The sequence below is a fragment of the Giraffa tippelskirchi genome, chromosome 1 (genome assembly GCF_054371585.1).
Source record: "Giraffa tippelskirchi isolate mGirTip1 chromosome 1, T2T-mGirTip1v1.2.pri, whole genome shotgun sequence".
Classification (NCBI taxonomy): Eukaryota; Metazoa; Chordata; class Mammalia; order Artiodactyla; family Giraffidae; genus Giraffa; species Giraffa tippelskirchi.
The window spans coordinates 73,115,786-73,140,845 of record NC_137275.1 but is presented as its reverse complement, the minus strand read 5'-3'; the positions used below and the strand labels follow the sequence as shown (position 1 = coordinate 73,140,845).

At 39.7% G+C, this 25,060-nt stretch overlaps 1 pseudogene across 1 annotated transcript; it reads left to right on the top strand.

The window, feature by feature from the left end:
• The first annotated feature begins 5,329 nt into the window (after positions 1 to 5,329).
• On the top strand, positions 5,330 to 8,221 carry LOC145521256 (vasodilator-stimulated phosphoprotein pseudogene; annotated as a pseudogene). Its single transcript, XR_014065271.1, has one exon. The product of XR_014065271.1 is annotated as a vasodilator-stimulated phosphoprotein pseudogene (transcript).
• Positions 8,222 to 25,060: the final 16,839 nt, after the last annotated feature.

The window sequence follows — 25,060 nt, the reverse complement described above, 5'->3', positions numbered from 1 at the left end:
CACTCAGATTCTTTGTCCAGATGGCTTTAGCTCTAGACATAAATAGATATCTTTCTATCTTCCAGTCTTTAGATTCTGTTTTCTGATCGGATTAATATTTTCATGGGATGATAGAAAGGAAAAGCGCATTCCCTTCAGGGAAGCTCTCATCTCCTACCTTTGTAATATAAGTGTGGTCTGGCTGGACCTCACAAGACAATTTAGTAACTTACCTGATGTGAATATCAGCGTTGTATGATCATTTTCACTGTCAACTTCTTTTTATTTTCCTTCAGAATTTTTTTAATTGAGGTATAGTGGATGTATAGTATTATATAATTTACAGGTGTACAATGTAGTGACTCCCAATTTTTAAAGGTTATACTGCATTTATAGCTACTACAAAATATTGGCTATATTCCTGTGTTGTACAGTATATCCTTATAGCTTATTTTATACCTAATAATTTGTACCTCTTAATCCCCTACGCCTGTCTCACTCCTCTCCCCTCCATTTCCCTCCCTTCTCCCCACTGGTAACCACTCATTTGTTCTCTATATCTGTGAATTTGCTGCTTCTTTTTTTTTGTTATGTTCACTAGTTTGTTGTATTTTTTAGATTCCACATGTAAGTGATATCATACAGTGTTTATCTTTCTCTGTATGACTTGTTTCGGGCTTCCCTGATAGCTCAGTTGGTAAAGAATCCACCTGCAATGCAGGAGACTCCGGTTCCATTCCTAGGTTGGGAAGATCCCCTGGAGAAGGGATAGGCTACCCACTCCAGTATTCTTGGGCTTCCCTTGTGGCTCAGCTAGTAAAGAATCCACCTGAACTTCAGGAGACCTGGGTTTGATACCTGGATTGGGAAGATCCACTGGAGAAGGGAAAGGTTTCATTAGTGTAATGCCCTCTAGGCTTCCCTGGTGGCTCAGGTGGTAAAGAATCCGAGTGCAATGCAGGAGACCTGGGTTTGATCCCTTGGTTGGGAAGATCCCCTGGAGAAGGGAATGGCAACCCATTCCAGTATTCTTGCCTGGGAAATCCTGTGGACAGGGGAGCCTGGAAGACTATGGTCCATAGGGCAGCAGAGTCGGACACGACTGAAGCAACTTAGCACACAGCACATGCCCTCCAAGTCCATCCATGTTGCTGCAAGTGGCATAATTTCATTCTTTTTAATGGCTGAATAGTATTCCATTGTATATATTTATACTGCTTCTTTATCCATTCATCTTCTGGTGGTCACTTAAGTTGCTTTCATATCTTGGTAGTTGTAAACAACACTGCTGTGAACGTTGGGGTGCATGTATCTTTTTAAATTTCATTGTCATCTTCTTAAGCCTGGACAGTCTAATCAAGGGACTTACTAAGTTTACTGAGTTGACATTTACATGGAATTTATGGGGAAGGAAATGCAAAAAAAATGCAAACAAAAATTCTCTCCCCCCTAATTCAAGACTACACTTTTTAATTTTTAAAAATCCCAGTTCCCCCAATTTTTATGCCTGCATTATGACTCCCAATTTTAGCATAGTCTCCTATTTAACACTGATTAAATAAGTGGTTAAATGACACTTAGGAGAGAACAAGCATAGGCTTCAAACTTATTCAGCAGCAGTTTTGTGGTTCTGTTTACCAAAATGATACATACTTGGTATCACACACGTTTCATTAATTCCATAAATATTCATTTCATGTCTACAATGTTTCATCACAATTATAGATTCTCTGGAGACTGTGAAGCAAAGCATATGAGACAACCCTGAATAAAATTATTTATATTTGAAACCCTGGGTGTAAAGTGGGTGTAATAATTAATCATAATAAAAAAATCAAGTTATAATAATAATATAAACCAAATGGTTTATTAAAGAAATTGTTTTCAAAGAAATAGGATCATATTCCAAGGAAATATATACAATATTCACAATTATTTCAAAAGCTCTGAAAAATGTATGACAAAGAGTTTGAACACTCTTGCTTATTCAAGTAAATTTGAAATGTAAATTTCTTAGAGAATTTCTGCTTTCTCCTTGACTGTGGAAATACATTGCTGCCATGCCTTATTTACTTATTTTTCCCAAAAGGTAGGATAAAAATAAGCCTTTTTATCAAAAGAACTAGAAATGTTTAGATTCAGTGGTTCAAAGTGATGAAGTGAGGTCTGTGGATTCACTGTGGTATTTTACATAATTGGAAGCTATGGTTTCAAGGTTGTTGATACTGAAGTAAAACTTAATTGCTAATTTCATTCACATTTGTAACTATAGACACTGAAGGATTAACTCTTATTTCAAAAGTGGATATTTGTTGCTTTTTAAAATCATGTTTTGAAGCATATAATAAATTAGAGAATTTTCACTTAATATTGTCACCAAAAATGACAGGAAACTATTTTTTTAAGTCCTGTACTGCTTTATGCTGACACTTTCCATGTATTCTTTCATTTAAGTTTACAACTCGAGGAGGAAGGTGCTCTGTATTCATCTACCCATCCATCCATATATCCAACAAAAATTTATATAATCTTTACTATGTGCTAATGATGGCAATAATAATAACAAAGTGTGCCTTGTGAGTCAAGGGAGAAGTATGTGCACATGATTTGAGTAACTGGAGGGAGAGGGCTGGTTTTGGACTTAACACATCACTGATACTAAAATCCTTCCACGTCCCATTCTCCTGGGGAACTGTTGTAGGAGGCAGCAGTGAAGACAATTATCAGGAATTCGGTTGATATTTCCCAGGATTCCCAGGTTTAATGTATGAAGAGCCAGCATCAGGGAAGAGATCTCTTTGCATGGGCTGATGGTATTCTGTGACAATTTTAAATAGAATTTTTGCTATGGACAGAGTAAGCAGCACTTGCAACGGAGGGAATGGTTAGAAGGAGTATGAACTGGGATTCGCGGAGTGGGATTTGAGATGTACTAATTTGGATATTAAAAGAGTGACTTTGCTGTGTATCCCAAAGTAATATGGGTCGGACGAATGAGTTATGTAAATATGAAGAAAGTGAAGCTTTGAAAGTCAAATAGATAACAAGCAAAGACCCTGAGATTCAAGCCCAGGTTCGTACAACTTCCTTGGACAACTTTTTAAACCACTTGCAGACGCTTACTTGAAATGCTTTCCTTGAAATTTGTCTTTTCAATACATTGAAAAGACATTTGTATGAAATGTAAAAAATTTGCATGAAATGGAACACTTTCTGTAGTAGCAAAATGCTTCAGTAAATAGAAAGTCATTCCAAGTTGTATTCTGACTCTCTGTCCTTTGTTCAAATGTACGGTTCACATATTCAGAGACAGAGTGTCTCTATGACTTAATTATGATGAGTATAATAATTGAAAGTAGGTGATTATTTTATGCCAGAAAAGATAATTAAATGGGGAATTGCACTATTAGCTGGCCTTTTAGTACTGTGCATTATCCTTATGACAGGTGATATTGTGATTCCTCTGTACATTGCTCAGACAAAAAATATTTACGGAGTCAACACTTCAGATCAGAGGGCATTAAGAAGTACATTAGACACAAGAAGGCATCCTGGAGAGATAATTAAAATACTTTGGAAATTTTATAAGCATAAATATAGGGCATTGACTTCCTTTTTGACCATTGGTTTTATTGTCAGTAGGACTGGCAATTTTTCTTGCACCTATAGTTTCAGTGGAAATAAATTAATCATCAGAATGGATATAATAGGGGCATAGACAGCTTAGTTGTAAATCTTACAATTTTTTTTTCTTGGAAATCATAAAGAGAATATAAATAATTTTTTTTCTCTAGAAAACAGAGAATTCACAAACTCTAGGTTACCTTTAACTGTACCCAGGCAAATGAAATCAACATCAGCTTTATGGGAATGATGGGGCTTTGGGTGCTGAAGATAGGATGAAGAATTTAGGAACATAGAAAGGATTAGCAGTGGTGGATATTAGAAATCAGAAGCAAACATTTACTCCTGGAAGGAGCAGACCCATGTCTGAATGGGAAGTGCTGTGAACTGGACTGAGACAGAACAGGGTGTAATTACTAAGGAAGGTGGGTAAAGAAGTTGCAGAAAGTATCTGAGGAAGTCAAGAGGTCACTGACATGCCTCAGAAAACTCCATGTTCCAAAAGAGAGTGAACAGTTTGGAAATCAAGAGGTATATCCCCTTGGTATCAGTGATAAGCAAAGGATCCAAGGGAAATTAGAGTTGGGGGTAGAAGCTCTTCTGAACCAGGCTAGGTTTTAAGTGGCAAAGGAGCTGTGGATTATATTTTCAATAGTCTACTATTTTAGCAATACCAGAGAGAACTTTTGAATAAAGAAACCTAGAAAACTATTCACAGGGTCTCTTATTAATAACTGGTCTAGGAAAATTCAACTCATTTAAACATGCATAACAAAAATGAATTAAATACAGTATCCAAACACAAAAACAATAAGAAAAATGTGCAAAAGAGCACCAAAATCCCCTATATAGAAAGAAATCTCATTGGAAAATATTGCACAAAGCAAATGAAAATTAAAATCCTACATTTCAGTGTAAATTAAAAACTTTAATGTAGCAGTTACAACTCCCAAGTAATAGCATATATATATATTATATATATATATAATATATATATATATATCAGAAATATAATAAACCACAGAAAAGCTGAACAGTCAACAACAAATATCAGCTAGATTGTTGCAGGAGTTGAAGCATAAAGTGGTAGCTTTCAGAAAAGAGAAAGAAAAAAAAAAAAGAAAAGAGAAAGAAGAAAAAGAAAATAATTTAGAAGTGAAGACTAAATTTCAAAGCATAAAACAGAGAACAGATATGTTAGGAAGCACAGTAAGGGACATAGAAGAAAAAAATGAGGAAAAATAAGCAAATGAAGTACAATAAGGGGATACAATGATTAGAGAGAAAAAGCTATTCGATCCCTGGGTTAGGAAGTTCCTCTGAAGAAGGAAATGGCAACCCACTCCAGTACTCTTGCCTGGAGAATTCCATGGACAGAGAAGCCTGGCAGACTGCAGTCCATGGGGTCACAAAGAGTCAGACACAACTGAGCGACTAACACTTTCACTTTCACTTTATAATAAAGACAAAGGAAATCCAATATATTTATAATTGGAGCTTCCAAGGTGGCAGGGTGAGGTAGGGGAAACCAAAAGTGGTATAATAGAGCAATTATATAAAAATGTAGTTTATAAAATCTCTCCTGAAGAAAAGAAAATCTAAGTTACATATTGAAAAGCATTTTAGTAAGTTTTGGCTGCTATAACAAATTATCATAGACTAAGTGGCAGAGGCGCCCAAGGACCCGACCTGGCCCTGTTCACGTTCCACCCCAGGAAGCCGGACTCTATGGGGCGGGACCCTGGGGGGAGACTGAGCAGAACCTAGAGCCGGCGCTGAACCTCTGAACCCCGAGCCAGGGGCGCCCCGGGAGCACCTAGCCCGTGGGCGCTCTGCCTGCCCGCCGAGCAGCCATGAGCGAGACGGTTGTGTGTACCAGCCGGGCCACGGTGATGTTCTACGATGACAGCAACAAGTGCTGGCTGCCCGCCGGCATGAGCCCCCAGGCCTTCAGCTGCGTCCAGATCTATCACAACCCCACCGCCAACTCCTTCCGGGTGGTTGGCCGGAAGATGCAGCCGGACCAGCAGGTGGTCATCAACTGTGCCATCGTCCGGGGTGTCAAGTATAACCAGGCCACCCCCAACTTCCACCAGTGGCGCGACGCCCGGCAGGTCTGGGGCCTCAACTTTGGCAGCAAGGAGGAGGCCACGCAGTTTGCCAATGGCATGGCCAGTGCCCTAGAGGCCTTGGAAGGAGGTGGGCCCCCGCCCCCACCACCACCTACAGTGCCTCCCACCTGGTCTGCCCAGAATGGCCCCTCCCCAGAGGAGATGGAGCAGCAGAAAAGGCAGCAGCAGTCAGAGCTCATGGAGCGGGAGCGCAGAGCCTCCAACGCAGGAGGCCCGCCTGCTCCCCCAGCTGGGAGACCACCACCGCCCCCGGGACCTCCCCCTCCTCCGGGTCCACCCCCATCCCCTGGTCTCTCCTCCTCAGGGGTCTCGGTCACCCCGCAGGGAGCAGGGGGAGGCCCACCCCCGGCACCCCCTCTCCCCACAGCACAAGGCCCCAGTGGTGGAGGGACCGTGGCCCCCAGCCTCACCTCAGCCATTGCCGGTGCCAAACTCAGGAAAGTTAGCAAGCAGGAAGAGGTTTCAGCGGGGCCCGTGGCCCCCAAAGCTGAGAGTAGTCGAAGCACAGGCGGGGGCCTCATGGAAGAGATGAACGCCATGCTGGCCCGGAGAAGGAAAGCCACGCAAGTTGGGGAGAAACCTGCCAAGGGTGAATCTGCCAATCAGGAGGAGTCAGACGCCAGAGTCCCAGCCCACAGTGAATCTGTGCGGAGACCCTGGGAGAAGAACAGCACAACCTTGCCAAGGATGAAGTCGTCTTCTTCAGCGACCACTTCCGAGCCGCCCCCCCGCCCCCCCACGCCTAGCTCCAGTGATGAATCAGACCTGGAGAGGGTGAAACAGGAGCTTCTGGAAGAGGTGAGGAAGGAACTGCAGAAAGTGAAAGAGGAAATAATTGAAGCCTTTGTCCAGGAGCTGAGGAAGCGGGGTGCCGCCTGACCACAGAGCCCCAGAAAATCCAGTTTCTCCTTTCCGCACACCCCCTCCGCCTGTCACCCTGCTTTCCCTGCCTCGACTTGACTTGGAATTGGCTGAAGACTACACAGGAGAAGGAAATGGCAACCCACTCCAGTGTTCTTGCCTGGAGAATCCCAGGGACGGCAGAGCCTGGTGGGCTGCCGTCTACGGGGTCGCACAAGTCAGACACGACTGCAGCAACTTAGCAGCAAGTGGCTTAAACAACATTTCTCTTGGTTCTGGAGGCTAGGAACCTCAAAATCAAGGTGCTTGCTGATCTGACATTTTCTTGGTTTGAAGGTGGCTTTCTTCTCCTAGTATTCTCACATGGTGGAGAGCAGAGAGAACTTTCTGGGGTTCCTTTTATAAAGACACTAATCCCATGGCTCGGTGGAGCTATCATGATCTAATTACCTTCCAAAAGTCCTTCTTCCTAATACCATCACATTGAGGGTTAAGCAATGAATTTGGGGTGGGGGTACAAACATTGATGGAGAAGTAAATGGCAACTCACACTAGTGTTCTTGGCCTGGGAAATCCCATGGACAGAAGAGCTTGGCGGGCTACAGTCCATAGGGTTGCATATCCATAGAGTCGGATATGATTGAGTGAATGAGTGCACAAACATTGAGCTCATAGCAAAAGGATACATCACATTTCACAGAAAAATGACCCAGAATATAGAAAATTAGGCTGTTAAACTATAAAGACAGTATGTATTGGACAAACAGATAAAAAGGTTATGTCACCTGTAAGGGAGAGAAAATCAGGCAGTTATCAGGCTTTTCCACTGCAATATTGAATTTCAGATGATAATAGAATGTTTATAACTTATTCAAGGAAAAATGTGTGTCAAGAATTTTCTATTTATTCAAGTTGTCATCCAAGTATATAGTATTGAACATGCAAAAGCTAAGGGTATATTGTTCACATAAGCCATTCTTAGGAGTATATACTAGTGGACTAACTCCAATCTACTAAGAGATGGTAGAGGAAATTTCAGCAAAATAGTGAGCAGTGAATACATTTAACTACAGTTCTAGGACAAGATCATAGGTAAGATAACAGTGTCAGTGTGGCATGTTAATATTATGTGTTCTGACAATGTAAAAATATAGCTACAAAAATGGTTCAATAAGAACTGAGGCTGCTGTCCTTTAAAAGCCTCTCCAGATGACTAGTCTTTGGCTGGTGCCTAGGAACTTGGATTTCAGGAGGGTTCCTACCTTTCAGATCATAACAGTGGTTTACTGTGCCTATACTGTTTATGCAAACATTATGGTTTTGCTAAACACCTGCTTTCCTTTTGGGAGTCTAGAATTTTGCTGCATGCTAAACAGAGGGTGCCTGCGTGACTCACTCCCAATAAAATTCTTGAGTCTCTAGTGAGCTTTCCTAGTAGACAGAATTTCATATGTGACCTCATGATCTGTGGCTGGGGGAATTGAGCATATCTTACGTGATGTCACTGGGAGAGGACTCTTTTAAGGTTGTGTCTGGTTTTCTCAAGACTGTGCCTCATGTGCTTTTGCTCTTTGCTGATCTTGTTTGCTGATCTTTCACTGTAATAGATCATAGCTTGAGTGCAAGTCCATTTGTCCTGTGAGTCTCCTGTGTAATCACTGAAACTGGGGTGATATTAGGAATTCTCAACTCTGACTAAGGGTAACCACTGGAACAAAATTGAAGCCTTCCAGAATATCAGAACCATAAAAAGAAAATGAACGAGACCACATAGTGAGAGCATCTCTCTGTTCCCCATCCAGCCTTCCTCCTATAATATGACAGAACTAAACCAAAAACTGTTTTTTTGCAATAATTATGAATGGGCTTAATTCATCCATTGAAACAAAAAAGATCTTTAGATTGGACACTGAACAAAAGCCAATTCTGTGCTGAATCTAAAAGATATACTTAACATAAAATAAAATGAAAAGTTAAAAATAAAAGGGTAAACAAATATATAAATGAAAGCCAAAAATAAAAATCAAGGATTGCAGTTCAAAATATTTTGTTCCAAAGTCATTAAAGTAGAAAAAAAATCAATATGTGTTTAAAACAGTTATATAATGTTGAAGGACACAATTTGCAACAAAGATGTAATTGTCATAATTATATTTTTATCTAGTAACTTCATAAAGGAGAAAATAGAGGCAATTATTAAAGAATAGGCAAAAACACACTGCTAGTAGAAAGCTTTCAATCATCTCTTTACTGTAAGATCAGTGGGACTGAAATAGGTATAGGTAAGTAACCTATACATTATAATCAGTAAGGTACCCCTGGTGGGATATATGTCAAACTCTGTATCCTGATAATAGAGGATATATATTTTTTCAAATATCTTTGAAACTGTCATAAAATTGATTATATATTAGGCCACAATTACAAAATGAAGACAGACCATGGACAACTATCACAATGCAGTAAAACTAGAAATTAATGACAAAAGCACAAAATGAAAAAGATTTTCCTCTTTGAAAAAGTAATTTAAAGCTATATTAAAGGACTCTTTAGGAAAAAGAAGAATTGAGCAGAAAGTGTGAAATTTATTGAAAATAGTGAAAACACTGCATATCAGAATTCTGAGCTGTGCTCAGAAGAAAATTTATCTCCTTAAATACTTAGAACAATAAAAAGAAACCATAAAAACATGATACAAAAGATAAAAAAGGAACAGAATAAACCAAAAGAAAGTCAAAGGAAAGAATTAACAAAGAAAAAGGCAGAAGGGAAGGAGTTAGAGAACATAACAACAACAAAAATCTAGTGATTTGAAAAAAAAAAAAGATAAATGATGAGAATCTAATTAAGAGAAAAGGAAAAAAGTACATATATAAGAAATGGGAAAATGAAACAAAAATAGGAAATTAAAACATAAGAGAGTAGTTTGTGTAACTCTATAAAATTACATTTTAAAACCTGAATAATTTTCTCAGAAAATATGACTTAAACATATGAGATATGCCAATTATGACAAAAGTACCCAGGAGAGAAAGAAAATCCCAACAAACCAATAACCAAGGGGGAAAAATAGAGAGATTCTGGCTTCTCCATCCACTGCCCTTGAGCTCTGAAATCCATCTTAAAATGTTCTCAGATGCTGGGCCTTTGCAAACTTCAGTTCACACGTTCCTTTGCCTTCTGCCTTCTGTAGATAGGGAGCACTGAGAAAGGTGAAAGACAGGTGCTATAGAAAATGGACTTTCTTTTGACTTGTTGCTGTTTCTGTTTGTCACACATCCTTCTGCTTCTAAGGACATCCCCAGAAACAGCTTCATCACGCCCCTGAGATCAGAGCCTCCATTGTGCTGGGCCCTACCTCCAAGCTCCCATGTGCTAAGTTGCTTCAGTTGTGTCCAACTCTATGTGATCCTATGGACTGTAGCCCGCCAGGCTCCTCTGTCCATGGGATTCTCCAGGCAAGAATACTGGAGTGGATTGCCATGCCCTCCTCCAGGGGATCTTCCTGATGCAGGGATCGAACCCATGTTTCTTATGTCTCCTGCATTGACAGGGGATTCTTTACCACTAGCACCACCTGGAAATCCCCAAGCTCCTAGGTTCTTGTTGTTCTTTTTTCCCCTTTGTTGCTACACCGCTAAGAGTGGTACCAGCCTTTGTTTTGCTTTGCCTTAATACTCCTTTCTTACTCCTTCAGCTTTTCAATACTTATGTAATCAATTTCCTACATTGAATTCCATCTGTTAAAATATACAGTGTCCACCTGCCATCCCCATTTAATCTGTCTTGCTTCAGTTTCCTCAAATGTGAAATGGAGATGGTGATGATGATGATAATGATGATAATAATACTTTGCTCATTAGGTTGTTGTGAAGATTAAATGAATTATTATGTGTAGGTTCTTAGGAAAAGGTTTGGCAAAGAGTAAACCCTATGTTAAATTATTGCTGTTATCAAAAAGATTTACAAAGCCTTTGGCCTAGACTGTTTTGTAGAAAACTTCTATGAAAACTTTCAAGTGCAAATACTTTTGTTGCTATTTTATATATTCTAGAGCATGGAGAAAGAAGAAAAACTTCCACATCGATTCTTGTTATGTAAGTACAACATTGATAACAAAGCTTAAGAAAAATTTTACAGAAAAGGAAACTAAAACTATCTCACTTTACAAATAAAAATGAAAAATACTAAAAAAAAGGCATTAGCAAAGAAAACTGTAGCACATTAAAGAATAATATAACATGACTAATTCAGAAATGGAAAAGCTTAATATTAGGAAATTTAGTGATGTAATTTATCATAATAATAGGTTTAATAGGTGTAACAATGTTGGAGACCCTGGGGTTCAATCTGTGGTTCTATTTCCTCTCTGTCTGCATTCACTCCCTTGGTGATCCCAAATTCTCCTGACTTCAAATGTTGCCCATGACCTGTTTTTGTACAACTCTTAAGTGAAGAATGATATTTCATTTTAAAGAGTTATAAAAAGCCAACCAACCAACCAAACCCTCTAACCCAAAAGATAGAAATGGTGTCTCATAAAGCCTAAAATGTTCACTATCTGGTTTTTTAAAGAAAAAATTTGACTGCACAACAGAAAAGACAAACAGCTTTTGGAACAGACCACTTCTAAAGGATTTTAAATTTTAGTACAGTACACATTCAGAAAAGTGCACATGCCCTAAGTGTACTAACTCCACGAATATCATAAACTGACCATACTTGTGAAATCAGCACCCAGATCAAGAAACAGAATATTTCTTGGTTCCGAGAAATCATCTTGTAACGGGAATGGCCTGGCTTCTGTTCTTGCAAATGCGTAGCCTCATTTTCAGTCCAATCTTAAGAGTACACTTTTATATTTGTCTCCAATATTTTTACTTCTCCCACTGTTTTAAAATTTTCCTTCTCACCAGAAAGGAAAATATATTAATTTTATTGTGAACTTGCCCTATTTCTTTTTAACAACTTGGAAACTTTAACAAAAGAGAACTCAAATCTACATTAAGCTAAACAATGTGAAGCTAACACAACAGTGCTGTGTACAGTGGCAGTATATTTTTTTCTCTAAACAGAACATAACACTGAGAAATAACATAGTACTTCACTTTAAATAGAGAGAATGGTGCTTTGTGTCTTCAAGGTAACATATACACAATTTAATGCCAGAGTTGCTATGGAAACTATTGAATGACAGAAGAAACAGTTGCATAAAATCTGTATAATTCATGGATTTCTGAGAATTTTCAAATCTAAGTTTATAACACACAGAACTTCTTACCCAATGTGTCCTTTACCTGTTCAGTAAACATCTTTTTTTTTTTTTGTCTCTATGTGATGAAATACTTCTGCTATTGATTGAATTACTCTGAAAAACCTACTGGATTATCAAGATTCTGTTTTGAAGTCTTAAATTTGTGAAATATGCTTGTTTTTTTTATAAAGAAAAGTATACATGCATATACATTCTTCACTTATTTAAAGAATCAATCAAGTACCATAAATGATTTAAGTTACTATACAAAGGCACTGTTCAGCCATTTAGAAAGTTAACAGGGATGAGTGATCTGTGGGAAAAACAAAACTAATAATCTGGAAGTCAATACATTACAAAGACTACTTTTTGACTCCAAAGTGGATATTAATAAGTTGAGTAAAGATGGTGGGAATCTATGTCATCAGCTCAGTTCAGTCGCTCAGTTGTGTCTGACTCTTTGTGATCCCATGGACTGCAGCACACCAGGCCTCGCTGTCCATCACTAACTCCTGGAATTTACTCAAACTCAGGTCCACTGTGTTGGTGATGCCATCCAACCATCTCATCCTCTGTTGTCCCCTTCTCTTCCCGCCTTCAATCTTTCCCAGCATCAGGGTCTTTTCAAATGAGTCAGCTCTTCGCATCAAGTGGCTGAAGTATTGGAGTTTCAGCTTCAACATCAGTCCTTCCAATGAACACCCAGGACTGATCTCCTTTAGGATGGACTGGTTTGATCTCCTTGCAGTCCAAGAGACTCTCAAGAGTCTTCTCCAACACCACAGTTCAAAAGCATCAATTCTTCAGTGCTCAGCTTTCCTTATAGTCCAACTTTCACATCCATACATGACTACTGGAAAAACCATAGCCTTGACGAGACGGACCTTTGTTGACAAAGTAATGTCCCTGCTTTTTAATATGCTGTCTAGGTTGGTCATAACTTTCCTTCCAAGGAGTAAGCATCTTTTAATTTCATGGCTGCAATCACCATCTGCAGTGATTTTGGAGCCCAAGAAAATAAAGTCTGACACTGTTTCCACTGTTTCCCCATCTATTTGCCATGAAGTGATGGGACTGGATGCCATGATCTTAGTTTTCTGAATGTTGAGCTTTAAGCCAACTTTTTCACTCTCCTCTTTCACTTTCATCAAGAGACTCTTTAGTTATTCTTCACTCTGTGCCATAAGGATGGTGTCATCTGTGTATCTGAGGTTATTGATATTTCTCCTGGCAATCTTGATTCCAGCTTGTGCTTCATCCACATGATGAAGCACATCCATGAAGTACATCCATTCTCATGATGTATTCTGCATATAAGTCAAATAAGCAGTGTGACAATATACAGCCTTGACCTACTCCTTTCCCTATTTGGATCCAATCTGTTGTTCCATGCCACAGATATTTTCACCCTTCTTTTCCAAAAAAAATAAAGTAACAGAAATTGATTACATCAACAAGCAACTACTTAAGCCTTCTTTGTTGCAGCATTCTTACAGGTACTGGGGATACAGCAGAGAATGAGACCTTAAAGCTACAAATCCTATTCCCAGGAGGCTTACATTCTAGCAGTGGTAGATGCTAAACAAACAAAAATATTAGCTAGTGTTGAGTGCTATAATGACAATCAGTTAGAGGGACTCTTTATTTTACTAGTGGGTGGTTAAAGATGTTCTCGTCAAGGGAATTACCTTTAATCCAAAACCTAAATGGCAAGGAGGCAGGCAGGTGGAGATCTGGGGAGACAACATCCAAGTAGAGGAAAAGCTGAGGCAGACATTAGGACATAGATGAGTTTATTTCTCTCTCTAGAGAACTGCAAGCTACTTTTATTAATATTATCTAGTACCCACGTCCAAGTGAAATTCAGAGACCACTATATTGTTTGACATTGGAGTGACATTGGAAGGGAAGAAAAGTTTGCCTTTTTTGTTGACTACATTCTCTGCAGTCTTGACCTTGATGCTTCAAACTGATCTCCTCTTGCTATCAGAAACAGAAGATTCAACAGCAGTGTGCTAGCTCAGCATGCACTCTTTTCCTTGTGTATATGTCATTTCTTTTTCCTTTCCTGCCTGCTTCTTGCTAGTTTGTCTCCCCTTCTTTCTACCCTCCCTTTCTCCTTCCTTCCCTACCTGCCTTTCTTCCTTTATTCCACAAACATCTGTGAAATTCCCAGGGTGTGTGTACATGACAAGGGCACAACAAAGAAGTTTCACGGGAACAGATTCATCAGTTGGAGTTCATCGAGAACAGGTGGTCCCCATCTAAGGAATTCAAACGCACAGCTTGCTTTAGCTTTGGCTGATTTTCTGAGGCAGAATTCAGAAGTTCCAGATTCCCAAATTTCAAAACACAGTAACCTCTTCTGTTTGTTTCACTTATTATAGCAAATGTCTGTCATATGTGAGATCAACATTTTTGGTGTGAGCATTTTGAGGTGGGAGTGTGGGGGAAAGTGTTATGCCAACAGTCAGGGGGAAAGGAAACTTTGTTCTCTATGCATGAAAATAATGACTGATTCCTTTACATGAGACTCGGCCTTTGGGATATTAGTTTTGAAAACTTAACTCATTGGTAGAGGGAAAAAGGACAGACATGCAAATGAAGTCATAAAGTAGTACAAAGTGGACTGTGTGCTAAGGGCTAAAGTTAATATAATAGAACTATTCTGTTGTAGCATGTAGCATACCCAGACATGAATGTATATTTTGGAGCATTATGCTGCTGCTGCTGCTGCTGCTGCTGCTGCTAAGTCTCTTCAGTCGTGTCCGACTCTGTGCGACCCCATAGACGGCAGCCCACCAGGCTCCGCCATCCCTGGGATTCTCCAGGCAAGAATACTGGAGTGGGTTGCCATTTCCTTCTCCAGTGCATGAACAGGAAAAGTGAAAGTGAAGTCGCTCAGTCATGTCTGACTCTTAGCGACCCCATGGACTGTAGCCTAGCAGGCTCCTCCGTCCATGGGATTTTCCAGGCAAGAGTACTGGAGTGGGGTGCCATTGCCTTCTCCGCATTATATACCATTTTAATAAGTGTATTAGGAAGAATTATATACCAGTTTTACCCACACTGGATTTGAACATCTTGAATGCAATTGTTAATGGAGTCAACATCATCTGGATATTGTTATTACTATTATTATTGTTTTAATTAGCACTGAGGAAGTTCTTTTGCTAGAAAGTTTATATAAAGTTATATAAGGTGTTGCTAATGAATTCCCAACTAGCAAATGAGAACTATGTACAGTTTTGTTTTTTTTTACTAAACATGTAGGAACAAACCACATTACATTTTAAGTGCATTATAAATAATAATTAGGTAGAACCTCCTGGCTCTTCTCACTAAGAGCTAGCGCTGCTCTTGGCTTTACATTGCCATGGGAAAGACTCTGGGATTCTCCCTTTCTTTAGTCTCCATTGATCTATTTCCCAGTTAGTCGTGGAAAAGTCATCCATGCTTCATTGGATGTGATGGGTAATGTTATGCGTCAGCTTGACTGAGCTAAAGGATTTCCAGATAGCTGGTAAAACATCATTTCTGAGTGTTTCAGTAGGTTGTTTCCAGAAGAGATCAGCATTTGATTCAGAAGATAGGCCACTTTCACAAATGCGGATGGGCATCATCCAATCTGTTGGTGGCCTGAGTGGAATACAAAAGTGAAGAAGGGTGAGGTCTCTCTCTCTTTGAGCTGAGAAGTCCATATTTTCCTACCCTTAGACAACAGAGCTCTGATTCTTAAGCCTTGGGACTCCAGGACTTATGCCATTGGCTCCTCTGGTTCTCTTCCGAATTAAATGGAATTATACCACCAGACTTTGGGACTTCTCATTTTCTGCTTCCATGATTGTTTGGTGCTTATATTCTTCTATAGTCTGAATGTTTCTGTTACCCCAAAATCTGTGAATTGAAATTCTAATCTCCAAGGTAATTGTATTAGGAATGGGGCCTTTGAAGTTGATCTTAGAGCATGAGCAGAGCCTTCCTGAAAGGGATAGTGCCCATATAAAAGGGACTCAAAGTGCTCTCTTACCCTCTTTCCATGGTGTGAGGATGGGGTGAGAAGTCTGCAAACTATGAAGAAAGTTCTCACCAGAATCCGACCATCTTGGTCTTGGACTTCCAACCTCCAGAACTGAGAAATGAATTTCTGTTTTTTGTAAGTCATTCAGTCTGTGGTATTTTGTTATAGCAGCCTGAACAAACTAAGACATCTTCTAACCACAGTTTTTTTTTTTTTTAATTACTTTTCTTCAATATTCTTTTCAAAGCATTGGCTGCTCAAGGCTGCTTTTGTGTGGCTCTGTGTTTTTAGCAGCATCTCTTTTCTTTCCTCTAGGTTCCTCTAGACTTGGGCAGTGGGCAGCAGAGACAGGAAGCTGTTAATCAATCCTGACTTTCTTTATGTGTGAAATAACTTTTTGACTAGATCAGAAACAATAAACAATTACCCTTTTCCATGAATGTCTGTGAACATTTTTGTCTTCCCTAAAGCTAATGACAAACACCCATCTGGCTCAAGTTCTCAACTAGAGGCTCTGATCCCTGTCGACCAACTTACCTACCTGTTTACCTCTATCATCCCACTCTCCATGCTCCAGATACACTGGAGTTTTTTTTTTTTTAGTTTCTGGAACCACCATATTCTCTTCTGTCTCAGGACTGTCTTAGATATTATTCCTTCTGCTTTTTTGCTGTGATCAACTCTTTGCCCTGTCCCAACACCCTCTCTCTCCTTTTGTTAGATGATTCCTACTCATTTCTCAGATCTCTGTTAAATGCCTTACTGCAGAGATAATGTCTTTGACAACATAGTCTACATTGCACTGCGTTAGTTGTTGGTTAGTCACTAAGTAGTCTTTGACTCTTCTGCAGATGCCACAGGCTGGCTACAGCCCACCAGGCTTCTCCATCCATGGGATTTTCCAGGCAAGAATACTGGAGTGAGTTGCCATTTGCTTCTCCAGGGGATTTTTCCAACCCAAGGATCAAACCTGCATCTCTTGCATTGCAGGGAGGTTCTTTACCACTGAGCCACTAGGGAAGCCTCCGCATTAGTTAGGGTGATGCTAACTAATTTAACTTCCTAATTTCAGTGGTTTTACACAGTTTATTTCTTATTCATTTTATTAACTTCCTAGGGCTGATGTAATAATGTATCAAAAGCAGGACTGCTTAAAACAACAGAAAATTATTTGGAGCCTAGAAATCTGAAATCAAGATGTCAGATATTCTTTCTGATGACTCTCAGGGAGAATTCTTTGTCTTTTCTAGCCTCAGGTATTTGCTAGTAATCCTTTGTGTTCCTTGACTTGTAGAGTCATCACTCCAGTTACGTGGCCGTTTTCTTCCTGTGTGTCTTCACAGTGTCTGTCCTCTGTGTGTGTGTGTATCTCTGTGACCATTTCTTCCTTTTTTAAGGACACCATCATGTTGAATTAGGGCTCACTCTGATGACCACATTTAAAATTGTTTACTTCTCTAAAGACTCTATTTCCAAATAAGGCCATATTCTGAGATATCGGGAGATATGACTTCAGTATAATTCAACCTATAATACTCACATAATACAGGTGGTTTTGGTCAATGAGCAGCTTTCATATGATGATTGAGGAAATTAGCCTCTTGTTTATAGCTCTACTGCCTTTCAGACTTTGGCATCATCTGTGTGCAGCTGATGAAAGGAGGAAGAGAGTGGAGAAGGCATAACACCTCATTCTGATGTTGGTGCAGAGGTGGTGCACATCCCTTAACATCCCTTCTCACACACCATTGAGGGGGTGGGGGTGTGGGGGCTTTGTCCCAAGGCTCTGCCTTGACACAAGAAGACAATGGAAAATGTAGTCTGCTGCATGTGTTTTCTTGATTCATCTGTGGTGAAGAGCTGGTACTTCTATTAACAATCCATCATAGACTGATGTTTTATGAAGTATAATAAAATGTATTCTATTTAAAAATGAATTTAAAAACAATAGACATTTATTTTTCACAGTCCTGGAGGCTGGGAAGTTCAAGATCAAGGTGCTGGCAGGTTTGGCTTGGTGAGGGCTCTCTTCCTGTCCTGTAGACAGTCACCTTCTCACTATAACCTCATCAGGCTGAAAAGAAACTGAGCTCTGGTCTCTTCCTCTTCTTGTACAGACACTGACATGAACTTGGGGGCCCACTCTCATAACCTCATGTAAACCTGATTACCTCCCAGTTCTCCACCTCCGAACACATCCCTTTGGGAATTAGGGCTTCAATATGAATTTTGGGAGGACAGAAGTCGTGATTACTTTTTGTATAGATGATTTTCTCTGTCTCACTCGATAACTCCTAGTACTTACCTCACCCCTGCCTTCATCCATTATTATACTATAATTATTTGGCATTTGTGTTTTCTGCTTACCCCCTGTACTCCATGCTCTGTGGGGGCAGAGACCGCATTTGTCTTGTTTACAGCTGGGCTCTCAGCACTTATTTGGGTGCTTGTCATAATGCAGGAGATTAATAAAAACTTATCAAAATTCTGTTTCTGGTCTGCACCTGGAATAATCCCTAAAAATATATTTACCTTAAATTTATGACATTAATTCACTTAAAAGAAGCTCTGTTATTTTCTTCTGCCTCTTAAGTGTTTTCATTATGCCTTGTTTATCTAACATTCATGCTCTAAGTCCATATATAGTGCAGGAAAGAAAGATTTCCTTGAAATAGTGGGACTAACAAAGTAATTAGCAAGCGGGCATACTGGAGGGCTGGCCTGGATTAGGGCAAGAAGAGTGTCAATAGTTGAAAGAGCTCTGACTGCACATAGGGAGAATAATTTGTAAGCAAAATAAGAATATTTTGCTAAAGAAGTAATTATAGAGGAAAGAAGGCCCATCTAGTAACCATCACCAATAAGAACACTTCTAGGAAGACAGAAAAAGAAAATTATAGATAATGGGTCCTGAAGAGATGTAGCCATGGAGAATGGAATGTTGCTGAGTTCTGTAAAGAATAAATTTAGCCAGCATTCTAAATACCAAATTCAGAAGTGGCCCTAATAGTCAAGCAAGAATCTAATAAAAGGCTTGAGCAGGATTATATGCAATATTTTCCTCCCGCAGCCAGAAATATTATTGTTATTTAGGAAGGAACTTGGGTGGACTTTTTCCTAATTTTGTATCTGAGTCTTTCTCAAGAGTCTAGTTGCTACATATGGAAAGACATGAATGCTTAGTGCCTATACGTTAAAATAAAAATAGCTAACATTTGTTGAGCTATTTTGTATGTAGCTAACTACATACATTATACACATTGTTCATTTAACCTTCACAACAGCTCTACTTGGTAGATTCTGTTATTTTCTTCATTCCATAGGCAAGAGAATGGAATCTGTAAAAAGTTAAGTGATTTTCCAGAGTCCCAGAGCTTCTAAGTGGAGGGATATGTATCCAGTTCTTAATAACTTCTTATTTTAATACCAGATTCAATCATCCAAAAGTCAGTCTTTTCCCCAAGGACAAATCACCATAGATATCTTTTAGTTTGTGGAAGAATGACTTCTGTAAGCATAGTTTTTCTTATGGGGACTCTTTGTTATGTTCTATTATGTTGTGTTGTGATACCAAATGGTGTTACTAATTTCTATTGACAAAATTTGAATATGGCATCACAACAAATTTTCAGAGCTAATATAGTTCAGAGTCAGATAAAGAATATATGGGCATTTAGATGAACAATTCTAGGATTTCATAGGCAACCTGCTGCTTTCATATATTATTCTCTGGAGAAGCTCTTGAGGTGTGGTGGTGGTGGTGGTTTAGTTGCTAAGTCATGTCTGACTCTTGCGACCCCATGGACTGTAGCCCCCTAGACTCCTCTGTTGCGACCCCATGGACTGTAGCCCCCTAGACTCCTCTGTTGCGACCCCATGGACTGTAGCCCCCTAGACTCCTCTGTTGCGACCCCATGGACTGTAGCCCCCTAGACTCCTCTGTCAATGGGGTTTCCCAGGCAAGGCTACAGGAGTGGGTTGCCGTTTCCTTCTCCAGGGACTTTTACCAACCCAAGGATTGAACCCAAGTCTCTTGTGTTGCAGGTGGATTCTTTACCGCTGAGCCATGAATATTAAGCTAGTGACATATTAAGCTATTTCACAGTAAACCAGTGAAATAATATGTTAAAAGAATGTTTGTTAAAGGTGCCATTCTGATGGAATAAAAATTATTGCTGTGAGAAAGGAGATGATGGCAAATTTCAGTGACTCAATTTCTTTCTGGTAGTTAAAATGTGTTTTAAACTCCTAAGTTTCTGTATTACTCAAGTTTCCTGCTTAGCAATCTCTAATTTAGTATGATATGGCCTCCCTTTCTTTTTCTTTAAAACTGACAATCAACTCAGATTGTAAGTTCCCTCCTTTCCTTTCCTTTGTATCTTCTGGTTTGTGACATATATGTGTCCCATTAGCATGGCAGGCATCCTGGGAAGGGAGCCTGGAAGGCACCTTGCTTGGCTTATTATCTGGGATACACTTGAGTATAGATGAGTCCAGGGAATATTAGGTTACTGATCAGTTGACTTTGAGTTAATCAAAGGGGATTATCCTGGATGGGAAAGACCTAATCTGATGAAGATTAGAAGAAGTGGTGGCCCGGAAGAAAGCAAATTTGACTATATTGTGACCTGAATATAAGACATAAGGTAAGAACTGTGGGTAACTTCTGGACACTGAGCATGGTCCCTAGTTACCAACAGCTAGCAAGAAAATATGTACTTTTTCAGTCCTACAACCACAAGGAATTGAATTCAGGCAATATGGAATGTGTGAATGTGCTTGGAAAAGAACCATTCTCCAAATGAGTACTGTAGCACAGTCAGTGCATTGACTGTAACTTTGTGAGATGCTGAACAGAAGGTCCAGATAAGGTGTGTCTAGATTTTTGATCCAAGGGAACTGTGAGATAACAAATTTGTGTTGTTTTTAAGTCTCTAAGGCTATTCGTTAGTCATGTGTTAATAGAAAAACTAATAATACTGTTTTTTAGAATTCATTAGAATCTCCTTTCTCTTCCCTGCTCTTCTCTCATCTCCCTAGGCTCACTCAACTCATTCTTCAGTTCTCTAAATATTTCTTCCTATTAATCAAGTCCAGACTTATTAGCTTTATTATCCTTCTAGCTCCCATTTTATTAGGAAAATCAGCTTAGATTTCCTTTTAGCAGAAGAGAATCTTTCCTTTCTAAAAGAATTGAGGAGGAGGTCTAGGGAGGCAATTTCAGGGAACTCTTGCACTTGGAGGGGGAGTGGAGAGCTTGTGAACATGATTTTATTACCGTTTTTGTGCCTACATGCACACATTTAATCAGACACACACATATGAGAAGCTTAACCACTTGCTTTTTGATTCTTGAGTGAAAACAGATTTCACTGTTAAAACAGATTTTAACCCACCAGGTTTTTTTCCCCCAGACACCCGGTTATGGCTTATCTTACTGTTGGTTTCTTGGCACAAATTGAATTGTCTTCCAACATCTGTTCATTTTCTTCCTTGGTGATAGAAGTTTTACCATTGGGCACATACTCAGCGAATTAATGGAGTCCATTTCCTGGCCTCTCTTGCAGCTAGGTTCAGGTTCAATGATATAAGAGAAGGTGAAAGATGCAATTTCCAGGGAATGCTCTTAAAAGGAAGGCATATGCCGTACCACTTTTCCCATTTCCTGTTGACTGGAAAATGACCGTAACGGCAGGGAACTGCTAAATTTATTGAGTGATGAGATGGGAGTCACATGAAATCTGGATTCCAGGGAAATTAATGGTAGTTTTTTGTGACAGAAACTTCACAGTTGTACTCAATATTTAATTCTCCATTTATTCTACTTTTTGGCATTGGACTTCACGTTCCCACACTTATCTAGACACATAAGCAACTAGCTAGATAACTCATTTCCTAGCCTTTTTTTGTAGCTAGCATGGCCGTATGACCAAGTTCTCACCAGTGAAATATAAGCAGAAATGCTGAGATTATAGCTTTTGCTAATTAAAATGTGCTCACAATTGGAGAAGATGCTTGAGAGTCCCTTGGAGAGCAAGGAGATCAAACTGGTCAATCCTAAAGGAAATCAACCCTGAATATTCATTAGAAGGACCGATGCTGAAGTTCCAATACACCTGATGTGAAGAACCGACTCATTGGAAAAGACCCTGATGCTGGGGAAGATTGAATGCTGGAGGAGAAGGGGGCAACAGAGGTTGAGATGGTTGGATGACATCACCAAATCAATGGACATGAGTTTGAGTGAACTCCAGGAGATGGTGACAGACAGAGAAGCCCAGCGTGCTGCAGTCCATGGGGTCGCAAAGGGTTGTACATGACTGAGTGACTGAACAACAATCACACAATCTTTTTGGTATCTTTGGGATAGAAATTGGGTCAGTCTAATCCTGGAGATAGCCAAGGTAGATTACTTGAAATTTTTATATCAATTGTACAAATCACCTAGCATCTTTGACCTAGCAGTAGGTAGTATAACAGCAAGAAGACTATTTGATTTATGTGCCCTTCCTTCAGGGTTACTTAGCTGTCTGTCAGAACTTTATGAAAATTCTTGTGTTTTGTGTCAGTCTCAACCTATTGATGGTGATGTTGTCAGTTAGGTATGCCTGAGGCACTCTCTGGGCCCTCACAGACATTTCCCAGACCAGAGCCGATGTTGTGGCTGGATTGGACCCTGTGATTCTTACTATGACTGCAAGATGCACCTTAGCAATAACCATCAGGGACTTAAAAAAAGTTTATTACAGGACCAGGAGGGTACAGGGCATGCCCAAGATCACACAGGGAGATCACAGCTAGAGAGAGAGAAAAAGAAAGGGAAAGAGAGAGGGAGTGGATCTGAGGCTCTGCTTTTTTTGGGGAGGGGGGGTCAAGTGTGGAGTGCCTACAGTTTTGCAGATTTATTGTTAATTTTGGCGAATTTAAGTACAGAAGTAAGAGTTAAAGTGCAGGAAGGGAAAAGGAGGGTTACTCCAGTGGTCAGTTATCTAAGTCACCCAAGGTTTCCAAAAGGGGAATTTCATGCATGGGATGGCCTGGCTTTTTATCTAGTTGTGTAGTTGGCACTGTGTTTATTAGAGATGAATGTCTTTGAAATGGATGTCTTGGCAATCAAAAGCTTAATGTCTGGTGCTTAGATTACAATCAAAAGAGCTAATCGTTAGGCACTTATACTACAAATAGTTATTGGCATTGTTGCTTTAGCTGTCTATTTTATCCACTAAATTGTGATTTCTTAAAGATGAAGATTGGCTTAATATTTCTCTGAATTCTTAGTTCCTGGAGTAGGTCCTAATATACAAAAGGCAACCAGTTGACGTTTGCTGAAGAAATGAAGATGATATCTGACGGTTGTGAGAACTTGGAAGGGCATGATGGGAATGCAGTCTAAACACAGAACTGGGAATTAAGAGTTGGAAAGAAACTTGAAGAGATTATTTCCAGAGCTCTCATTGGTTACACTGTTGATTAGTGACTTATCCAGAATATGAATATGTTGGCTGACTCCTAGTCTCTGCTTCTTTTTCTTTCTTTCTTTTTTTTTTTTTTTTTACTATATTAATGTAGCTGCAACTATATGTAAGTCAGGAGATGTTTAGGAAAAACATCCTAAGAAGAGGCAATGGGTGAGCAGGAGACAACAGAATAAGAGTGTGTTTGAAGACTCTACACATGGACATCACCAGATGGGCAACATCAAAATCAGATTGATTATATTCTTTGCAGCCAAAGATGGAGAAGCTCTGTACAGTCACCAAAAAAAAAAGATTGGGAGCTGACTGTGGATCAGATCATGAACTTCTTATTGCCAAATTCAGACTGAAATTGAAGAAAGTGGAGAAAACCACTAGACCATTCAGGTATGACCTAAATCAAATCCCTTATGACTACACAGTGGAAGTGAGAAATAGATTTAAAGGACTACATCTAATAGCCAGAGTGCCTGATGAACTATGGATGGAGGTTCGTGACATTGTACAGCAGACAGGAATCAAGATCATCCCCAAGAAAAAGAAATGCAAAAAAGCAAAATGGCTGTCTGAGGAGGCTGTACAAATAGCTGTGAAAAGACGGGAAGCGAAAAGCAAAGGAGCAAAGGAAAGATATTCCCATTTGAATGCAGAGTTCCAAAGAATAGCAAGGAGAGATAAGAAAGCCTTCCTCAGCAATCAGTGCAAAGAAATAGAGGAAAACAATAGAATGGGAAAGACTGGAGATCTTTTCAAGCAAATTAGAGATACCAAGGGAACATTTCATGCAAAGATGGGCTCAATAAAGGACAGAAATGGTATGGACCTAACAAAAGCAGAAGATAGTAAGAAGAGGTGGCAAGAATACACAGAAGAATTGTACAAAAAAGTTCTTTACGACCCAGACCATCACGATAGTGTGATCACTCACCTAGAGCCAGACATCCTGGTATGTGAAGTCAAATGGGCCTTAGGAAGCATCACTACGAACAAAGCTAGTGGAGGTGATGGAGTTCCAGTTGAGCTATTTCAAATCCTGAAAGATGATGCTGTGAAAGTGCTGCACTCAATATGCCAGCAAATCTGGAAAACTCAACAGTGGCCACAGGACTGGAAAAGGTCAGTTTTCATTCCAATCCCAAAGAAAGGCAATGCCAAAGAATGCTCAAACTACCGCACAATTGCACTCATCTCACATGCTAGTAAAGTAATGCTCAAGATTCTCCAAACCAGGCTTCAACAATATGTGAACCATGAACTTCCAGATGTTCAAGCTGGTTTTAGAAAAGGCAGAGGAACCAGATATCAAATTGCCAACATCCATTGGATGACTGAAAAAGCAAGAGAGTTCCAGAAAAACATCTATTTCTGCTTCATTGACTATGCCAAAGCCTTTGACTGTGTGGATCACAAGAAACTGTGGAAAATTCTGAAAGAGATGGGAATACCAGACCACCTGACCTACCTCTTGAGAAACCTGTACGCAGGTCAGGAAGCAACAGCTAGAACTGGACATGGAACAACAGACTGGTTCCAAATAGGAAAAGGAGTACGTCAAGGCTGTATATTGTCACCCTGCTTATTTAACTTCTATGCAGAGTACATCATGAGAAACGCTGGGCTGGAGGAAGCATAAGATGGACTCAAGATTGCTGGGAGAAATATCAATAACCTCAGATATGCAGATGACACCACCCTTATGGCAGAAAGTGAAGAG